The sequence below is a fragment of the Chiloscyllium plagiosum genome, chromosome 21 (assembly GCF_004010195.1).
Source record: "Chiloscyllium plagiosum isolate BGI_BamShark_2017 chromosome 21, ASM401019v2, whole genome shotgun sequence".
In the NCBI taxonomy this organism is placed as follows: Eukaryota; Metazoa; Chordata; class Chondrichthyes; order Orectolobiformes; family Hemiscylliidae; genus Chiloscyllium; species Chiloscyllium plagiosum.
The window spans coordinates 40,762,068-40,772,188 of record NC_057730.1 but is presented as its reverse complement, the minus strand read 5'-3'; the positions used below and the strand labels follow the sequence as shown (position 1 = coordinate 40,772,188).

The following is a 10,121-nucleotide window of genomic DNA, read 5'->3' as shown; positions in this document are numbered from 1 at the left end:
ACCTTGGAGTGCAGGTTCATAGCTCCTTGAAAGTGGAGTCGCAGGTAGATAGGATAGTGAAGAAGGCATTTGGTATGCTTTCCTTTATTGGTCAGAGTATTGAGTACAGGAGTTGGGAGTCATGTTGCGGCTGTACAGGACATTGGTTAGGCCACTGTTGGAATATTGCGTGCAATTCTGGTCTCCTTTCTATCGGAAAGATGTTGTGAAACTTGAAAGGGTTCAGAAAAGATTTCCAAGGATGTTGCCAGGGTTGGAGGATCTGAGCTACTGGGAGAGGCTGAACAGGCTGGGGCTGTTTTCTCTGGAGCGTCGGAGGCTGACCGGCGACCTTCTAGAGGTTTACAAAATTATGAGGGGCATGAACAGGATAAATAGATTCCCCTGGGGTCGGGGAGTCCAGAATTAGATGGCATAGGTTTAGGGTGAGAGGGGAAAGATATAAAAGTGATCTAAGGGGCAACCTTTTCACGCAGAGGGTGGTACGTGTATGGAATGAGCTGTCAGAGGATGTGGTGGAGGCTGGTACAATTGCAACATTTAAGAGGTATTTGGATGGGTATATGAATAGGAAGGGTTTGGAGGGATATGGGCCGGGTGCTGGCAGGTGGGACTAGATTGGATTGGGATATCTGGTCGGCGTGGACGTGTTGGACCAAGGGGTCTGTTTCCATGCTGTACATCTCTATGACTCTATGTGATAGAATTAAGTGCCCAATTTAAAGTGATGCAGAAATCTGAAATTGATAAGCAGGACAAAAAGGACAAGACAGGGGAATTGGAAATCTTCCCTGAGATCCCAGCAACAGAAAGCCGTGTCCTGGTGCAAGCACTGCCCGACAAACCAGGCTTTGCTCCAAAATGGAATGGACCATATGATATGGTAATAAGTGGCGACACTTGGGCCTGCAGAGATATTAAAGGAAAAGGCACATGGAAGCACTGGACCCAATTAAAACTGTTTAAAGACTCCTGTGACCAAACTAATGTCATTGACCATTCCCCAGGTGCAGACAGGAACGGTGAACAAGACAGTCATCCCAGTGGTAGTACCAAAAACATAACAGAACAAACCATACAGCACGACTGCACCTCCTGACGAAAACAAAGACTTTGACTGATAACTTTATTTCAACTGCAAAATGTATATGTCTGTCTGTATTTCACTGTGTTTAAGTGTCACGATTGTTGGGTGCATGTCAGGATTTCAAGATAACCTCTTCTATAAAACCCACCTACATTTACATGGGAACCAAACTGTCTGCTACCCACTGGCGCAATCAGTGGAATCACTATTTGGGGCCATCCCAGTGTGGACCCCCTGTATACAGTAGACATCTCAGGAGTGCCGTGTAAAGGGCAGATAAGAAAATACAAACGGGGACTCCAGGGTAGATGTGTGCAGCTGGGCAGGACCACCGGCCCATGGGGCCAGGCCCACCAGCCTAGGGAAGAGAAGACCCATTTAAAACCTGGTAATTACCCACTCTGTTTCACAAGGCAGGGCTGGGGATGTGTTTATGCCCTGGTTCCCAAAAATGACTCATGCATCCAGATACAGTGCACTTATCAGTACTGTATGGTCACTAGGAGACAGTTTACCTGCACCTGCACCGAGCAGGTGTGCTTGAATGTGACCGCGGGCAGATAATTTATATGTGGTCAGTGCAATGGCACCCATGTCAGCTCTGCCACATGGATATACCCGTTCAACACTTCCAGCTGGGAGTGGACACCTAGGGGATCAGGGAGACATGGTTGGACAGACAGATGGAAGGACAGGACAATGTCAGTTGCCGAGCAGCGAAGGGATTTGTTTTTCTATTTAAGGAGATTTATGCGACAGACACATCAGACCTCCCAAACCTGTTCACGATAGGGATAATTGCACCACTTACTGTACCATGCCCCAGCGGGGGACATGTTTGGAGAAGGATAGTGACCTGTTCCATCAGTCAGGAGTTCTGTGCTGACTCGCAGGTCCCCACCACTTTGGGGTCATCATTGGGATATGGATTCTTGGGATCTCTATTTTGGGAGACACAGCAGGGGTCGTCAGCACTAAAAACTGAAATTACCATGTATGTGGTCTGACTATCTTAGGCAATAATACCTCAAAAGCTCTGGAAGCAATTAATGGAGAGTTGGCTGAACTTAGACTCTAGACACAGCAGACATGTTACTCAGTGGATTATTAATTAGCACAACAAGGGAGCGTTTGTACAATTATTGGTGACAATTGTATCACCCATGTTATTGATGCCTCTTATAACATCAAAGAAGCCATCAAGAATATCTGGGACCAGCTAGATTATTTTCGACAGGGAGTCACAATTACAGACAGCTGGCTAAATTGGTTGATGGTAAATGTTGGGGACCATATTCGGCACACAGGATAGTTCTCCTCATTGCACTCATGCTGGTATTCAGTGTGGGTCTTGGATGGTTAAAGCTCTGCTGTAAGGCAGATGAGAATTGTGCCACAGCGAGTGTCACCATGGAAGAACCCCCAACGAAATTGGCCCCCCTCAAGAGGAGGAACTCCTAGAGATGACCTACCTCTGCATGTAAATTAGTGGTTTGCGGGAGATCTCCGAAATTGCCTCCTTGACCACAAAGGGAGGAGTGAAGTGGGCGATGGCATGCGGCAGGGTGACACTAGACACACAAGATAGCCGCTGAACCATAAGTTGGCCACTTGACACACAAGATGGCCGCTGGACCATAACATGGAGAGAGACAGCAGAGCAAACACAGATACTGCCTGGAGCCACCAGAATGCCAACACAATGCACTCACAACCTTGTTGGTTAGTTTGAAGCAGGTAGGGGAGAGAATACACATGAGTAGCATATACTGCCCACTGAGATATCTGTGTCCAGCCAACACCTTTAATAGAAATGCTAACTGTTTGATACTGTCTCAATACAAAGTGCTAATAGCCAGGGATGCAGTAATCGTCTTTCTCAGGAAGAGTGATTAGTACCCATTACTACATCAATGGACTTTCGTGTAGACATTGAAACTGACAATGTCTGCGCTGAAACTGACAAAGACTGCGCTGAAATTAACAAAGACTGCGCTGGAACTGACAATGACTGCACTGAAACTATCAACAATTCTGAAATGTTTACAATAAACAAATTATGTTACAGAGGCAATAACCTCATCACTGACCTATTATATTACAAAATGTATAAAAGTATCTTGACCTGTGTTCTGGGCTGAGAGAAGAATTGCAGCTGACCTCTGTGCTGTTGATGTCTTTCTTTCCCTGGAGCTCCGGTATTTCCTTGTGCAATAAACTCTGTCATTGAACCCCGACTCTGACTCTGAGGCTGGTGATTTTCCCCACAACAATGGATTCTCTGGCCTATTGCCTTGTAAATTTCATAATTCTATAACTGCACGACTAAGTTTGCTATTACTAAATGTTTAACTGCTTTCAGAAATAGGATAAAAGAGCTATCTTTGGATAAAACAGGGATTTGGTGTCTTCACTCTTAAAATGATATCCATCTGTGGTTAAATAAGAGTTAATGTCAGAGGTAAGTTGAGATTGACTGTTCTTAACATCCAGGCTATATCGATCCGAGTGTGGTATCAAGATGCCCTAATTAAACTCGACTCACTGGGCATCAGGAGTCATACCTGACACACAGGAGGATGGTTGTGAGTGTTGGGTATGTTATGTCTCACTTGGATAGCACAGTGGAAATAAGGCCCCTTTCTTCTCAGAGTCAGCACCAAAAGTAAAAATTTTATAAAAGTAAGCAAAATTCCCCAATTTACCTTTCTTTTAAATCCAAGCAAAAGAAAGTAGGGATCAAACCCACAACCACCACCATCTAGAAAGTCAAGAGCAATAGATTGACAGGAATGCCACCACCTCCAAGCCACTCACACCCTAACTTGGAAATATATCGTTGTTTCTTCAGTGTCTCTGAGTCAAAATCTGAGAATTCCCTCCCGAATGAGATTGTTGGTTTACCATCACCAAATCAAGAAAGCAGCTGAAAATCCCTTCAGAGAAGTCAACATTCAAATAAGCCAAGTATCTGGATGTTAACATGTGACCATAAGCCATAAGCCTCTGTACTGTAGCATTCAAGGCGTAGGTTCTGAGTAGAGATGTCTCTGTACTATGTATGTGTTAGCTATGTTATAAATAAACCCCAGAAAAGGTCTTCAAGTGAATGGAACACTCCAGAAGGGACAAATGTAGTAACAGGCATGACAGGCTGGCACAGACAGAATTACATCTACGGAAGTAGAAATTTCTCATGCCAAAAAATGACAGGACATGTGAGTGGATCCATGTGACAAATTTCCTTTCCTGAAAAATACCTGGTTCAGTTTCACATGAAAAGATGCAATTTGTCATCAATCTGAAACAATAGCACAGCCAGTTCATGTTGCTTTATTCATTTCAAGCGCCTTCCTGTTCTGCTCTTCCCACTCTGACAATAGAAGCAACTTGCTGAAATGAAAAGTAGCTCACCCCGATCCAGTACATAGTAAGGAGGATACATTCAGTTGAAGTGTATTCCAAAGGTCACATTTTTTTAGTTGTGACCTGACATAGTAAGCTGCTTAAGTTTCTGTTTCCTGCTATCTGTTATCGTCTTGTACCAAGCTACGACCTATATAAAAATGCTATAAGTAGCATGCTTCTGGTTGCAAAAAAATGCTGTAGCCTTGTACTTTGAGAGTTTAAAGATCTGAGTTCAGTTTTTTAAAAAGAATCTTTATTTTGGCAGATTAAATGAGCATGATATTCTTCTAAAATTATGCAGGAGGAGGAGCCTCATTTAAACAGCAAGCATATCCTAAGCTTGGGAGGAATGCAGCATGCGATTAAATATCTGAGGATCATGTTTGAAATTGGTCTTTTTTGCCCTCCGAATATGAGAGCGCATGAGACAAGATTAGCACAGAAGGCCATTAATGGGCTGAGAAAGAAAAGAATTCAGTCATGACAGGATGGTGGCCAGATATACTGCTGCTGCTGGTTACCTGAGGCAAAAAAGGCTGGAGATAGGCCAAATAAGGCCATCTTCAAAATGTAACTGTGTTGTAGATAACCAGAAACAGAGCTATGCACTGATTAAGGATAATACCCATTGACCACATGGACGAGAGAAGACATTAAATGACCCAGGTATAAAATGTTAAGGAGGGATGAGGGAAATTATTTAGGGGAAGAAGTTATGAAGAGCACCAAGATAAAGAAAGAGCCACTTTGAGAGTAATCAAAGATGTGAAGGAGACACTGGAAGTGGTAGAGGGGTTAAGGAGCGAGCAAGAACTTCAGAAACTGGTAAAGTGAAGCAAGTCCCAGCATGTCAGCTGCCTACTGTGCTAAAGAAAGAACAAGGACCTGAATTTAGAATGTGTGTATATATAGAGAATGTGTCATGGATTACTGTCGGTTTGGATGAATATTTCATTGAATGAATCATGGTACACACTCACCTGGGATGCAGAGGTGTCAGCGGGTTGTATTTATAGTGCTTTAGCTGTTGCTCAGTGTCAGAAACCGAAGTTTCATGAGCACAGGCATATTAGTTGCAGCTGCTTTATCATTGAATTCTGATGGGAATATCATCTGTAAAATTCTGCTTGACTGTGTTGCAAGTGCTGGCACCAAGGAAACTTGAAACTTCAGAAGAATCTGCCAGACATTCAGGACTACTGTAAGTGGCACTGTCTGACTGTAAGGGCGCTAGCATGTGTGCATGCTGGAAACATGCACAGTGGGCAGATTCCTGACATCAAACAGCATCCAAGTTGGCATCTGATTTGCCAGTTTGGACCCTCCAGGTTCAGTTAATGCTTTCTCTTAATCATTCTCAGATGAACATGTGTTCAGCTGCATGAGGAACCCATGCCATGAATGCTAAATAAAGGGAACACACTTTGACTTTGAGTCACTTTTGAATTCCTCTTGCTGCTCTGTTCAATATTGCTGGAGAAATTCAGACGTTTTTGATTCAAGGCAAACATGAGAACGTGAGCAGACCATTCAGCCCATCAAACCTGCTCATCATGTAGTTTAATCATGGGTAATGGTTTACCTCAATACCACTCTGTCACATTGATTTCTATGCCCCTTGATATTTATTAATTTAGAGAAATTCATTTTCTAGAGTTTTTGGAAGGGTGCTGAAATTTGACAAGGATATCAGAGGAGATACATGGGGTTGGGGGCGCTGTCAAGATAAAGTCTGCTTCAGTCACCTACAGTTCCTCTCAGAGCTACAGTGTGACCTGGAAAAGGAGCATAGGCAGCAGAGAAGGGAGGCTGTGTGTAGAGAGAGGAAGAGGAGGGCCCACAGGAGAAGGTCATAGCTACCAAGGGTTTGCAGACCTGCAAGTCAGCTGAAGTCAGTGTCCGAGGCAGCCATGCATTCCCAAGGAGATGGTCACTACAGTGTGGAAAGAGGGAGTTCGACCAATTCCGTCTGTACCAATGTTCCAAAGAGTGTCCCACCCTATCCCTGTAACCACACATTTCCATGGCTAAACCATCTAACCTGCACAACCTTGGACACAATGGACAACTTACCATGGCCAAACCATCTAATCTATACATCATCGAACTGTGAGAGGAAACTGGAGCACCGAGGAAACCCACACAGAGAGAACGTAGAAACTCCATACAGACAGTCACCCAGGGCTGGAATCAAACTTGATCCCTGATACTTTGAGGCAGCAGTGCTAACCAGGTGTAGTAGGACTGAGGAGTAATACAAAATATTACTAGAGTGCTAGAGTAAAACAATATCCTTCTTTGGTTTTACACCTACTAATTACACTAAAATGACACCATCCTTCCACGGAGAAGCATTTAACACAGGCCTCCAAGACCAAAGATTCTGTTGGCCCTATTTCAGGCACAACTTCATCTTCATCATTGCTGACCTTCAATCAGTCATGGTACCATTCGTGAAAATGGAAACACAACCCCTCAAGTCTACTGTGCCAGTTATAATTAGGTCATAGCCAATCTATACCAGAATCCTATTTATCCTACTTTGCTCCATACTCCTTGTATCAATCTAAGGAATGCCAACTTCAGTTGAGGCACCATAGTGATTTAGAGAGAATGAGTTCCAAATTTTTGTGATACTTTGGAAAAGATCTGAAGCGGTGAGTACAGATGAAGTAAATGAGTGTTGTAACCAGATTCCCAGGAGAGACAGAGTATCAAAAGATCTCCTCCATAGTTGAACAGTTCATTTTACAAGCCCACCCAACTTTGCTTTCCATCGACATTGAAAGAAAATAAAATCAGGAGTGATATAAGACCAATTCACTACCACCCTCTGTTGCCGTTTGTCCCACGATCAATCATATCTCTTAAAGCTTTTTAAGGAGCCAAATTCCAGGGTCAGCTTCTTTGGCATATTCTTCAGGATATGCTCTGTCCCAGCTGTACAGCCTTATGTTCCTCATTAGGGAAGAAGAGTGCTTACTGGGGGGGTTGCAAGATCTTGACTATAATCAAGGGGGACAGAAATCTAAATGTGATAACTATACAGGGGTGTCTCTGCTGTCTGCCATAGAGAAAATCATTGCAAGGATTCTTTCAACCATCAGCTCCCAGAGAGTGAGCAACACCATTCAGAGTCACATTGCTGTTTTCTCCAATTGAGAGGCACCACAGACATCATTTTCACTGGGCAGCAAATTACAGGAAAATATGACAACCAAAACCAATTACTGTCCAAAGTCGTTCATGACCCACATGAAAACCTATAACTCTGTGCTGGTTTACGGTTGTCCTCAGAAACTTGTCACAATTTTCCACTCTGACCAACTGCACAATGACATGTTAGCTTTGATTCTCACCAACAAATCTCCACAATCCCTAAACCCAGTGAATACAGGGATAACACAAGGCTGTACCATTGCACCAGCTCTCTGCTCCATTTTCCTCTCTTCAGTGCTGCATCTCACTCTATTAAATTATCCACAGGTGTGGAGGTAATTGACAGAGCAAACAGGAAGCTTTTCAACCTATGAAGCTTTCAACTCAAAATGAAAGCCACTCCAACCTCAGTCATTGAACTTCAGAAAGCTGATGACCCTTTATATTGCACACTCTCAGAAACTGAGCTCCAGACATTGTCTATTCCTTGTCTGAACCATGTGAGAACTGGATCTTTCACAAAACACCAGGAAAACTAATGTCCTCCTCCAACCCATTCCCATATCAAAACACCTCTATTAAATATGATCAAAAGTGAGATTGTGGCCAAGGTCACCATTTTCCCTGTATTGGTAGGCTTGGCTTGATGGAAGTCTAATTGGATGATGAAATTCAAATTCAATTCCAGCATGCCAGCTCTACCTTTGGTTGACTGAGGAGAAGATTAGAGCACAGCAGTTCAGGCAGCATGCGAAGAGCAGGAAAATCGACGTTTCGGGCAAAAGCCCTTCAGACATTGTCTATTCCTTCTCTGAACCATGTGAGAAATGGATCTTTCTGTCGATTTTCCTGCTCCTCGGATGCTACCTGAACTGCTGTGCTTTTCCAGCACCACTCTAACCTAGACTCTGATCTTTAGTATCTGCAGTCCTCACTTTCTCCTGAGGAGAAGATTATTTGAGGATCTGTATCTCTAACCCAAGACTAAGTGATCTGTGTGCTCCTATTTAATTCAGCCACTTGGGCAATCTTCAGCAGGTACCTGGATCCATTGAAAAAGCTCCAAATCACGGTGTCTTTGCAAGATGCTTTAAATCTGGTGTCAATGAACACAGTCCAACAGCAATGTATTCTTTTAAGCCAAAATACCAGCAAAGAGACACTAATGACACAAAATCAGCTGGGTCTGATATTTCATTCGTGTGTCTGATATCAAACTTCCACCGCAACTGCTGACCATGTCAGGTGACTCCCAGGAAATGAATGGAAATATTTTAGAGATGTCCTCAAAACAATCTTAAAGAGCCCAAATATCTCATGACTTGGGGACATGCTGGCTTGTGAACGATGAAATGGAGAATGCCTCAGGCATAGCGAGAGACTTCATTGGGAAAGTGCAGAGTTGAATAACCCATCACTTCAACCCTTCAAGTGTCACCTGTTCTGCATGTGGCATAGTCTACAGATTGCGCATTGGACTGATCAGAAATCTCCGAATGGACCGAACTGGACCAGAAACAAGTCATCCTTGATCTCAAGAGATTATCTAAGAAGAAGAAATGAAGGAACTTCATGGTTCTCAAACAGCAGGTGCGAGAGACAAATTAGGGTAATTCTGATATGATTACATCTCATTTTGAGGATGGTGAGCTCACAAGCATAGTTATAATAATGTGACAAAATGACAGACATTACATTGATTTGACTAATAGAGTCATCAACAAATATAGGAAGTTTGTCATTGATGGTTTTCTATATTTCATTATTACACTTCTACAATATAACACATTCAACAGTCAAAACAATTCAGCCCTTTCATTACTAAATGAAGTGAAACAAATGTTCTCCTGATATCAGTCTATAATCTTCACAAAATGTGTTGCTCTTTCCCCATCTAAAAGAAAGTCTTAAATCCCTGTTCTTATGAATGTGTACAGCCTTTGCCTCAGGGTATGAAAGCCAGACAATGAAGTGAGTCTGTAAATGTTGTTTTCCAAATTGTGTTTGGAATCGGTTCTTCCCTTTGATTGTCAGCAGGATTGTTTTCTTTGCAACGTTTGGCAGATGTCACAACTTGAGTTCATTGCCATCAGCATTGATTGCTTCTCAGTGAACAAAGACTGTCTGCAAGATAATTTTGCATCGCCTGCAAAACATATTTCAAAAATGCCCTTTAGTTTTTCTCCTTTAATAACAACCAAGCCCACAATTGTATTTTACAACAGTAACATAGTGCCAGCCTTTGTTTTAAATTGTGAGAATTTTTGATATTGAACAAAACAAATCCCATTGACATATAAGAAGCTCATGGATTTTATTTTAAACAGCTTATTATACTATCAAGCACAAACCACATTAATTGTAGATTCTCTTCAGTCTTTTAATCTGAACAAAGATACTGGAAAAGTTTCATTGTCCTCTCTTCATCCCAAAGAACGGCTGGCAGATGTTGCTTAGTTGGCAGGCT

The 10,121-nt window shown here is 42.7% G+C and overlaps 1 protein-coding gene across 4 annotated transcripts in view; it reads left to right on the top strand.

Moving 5' to 3' along the window:
* LOC122560400 (complement C1q tumor necrosis factor-related protein 1-like) overlaps nt 1-10,121 on the top strand; it is a 50,607-nt gene that overhangs the window by 32,775 nt on the left and 7,711 nt on the right. The gene's annotated exons all lie outside the window — the stretch shown is intronic.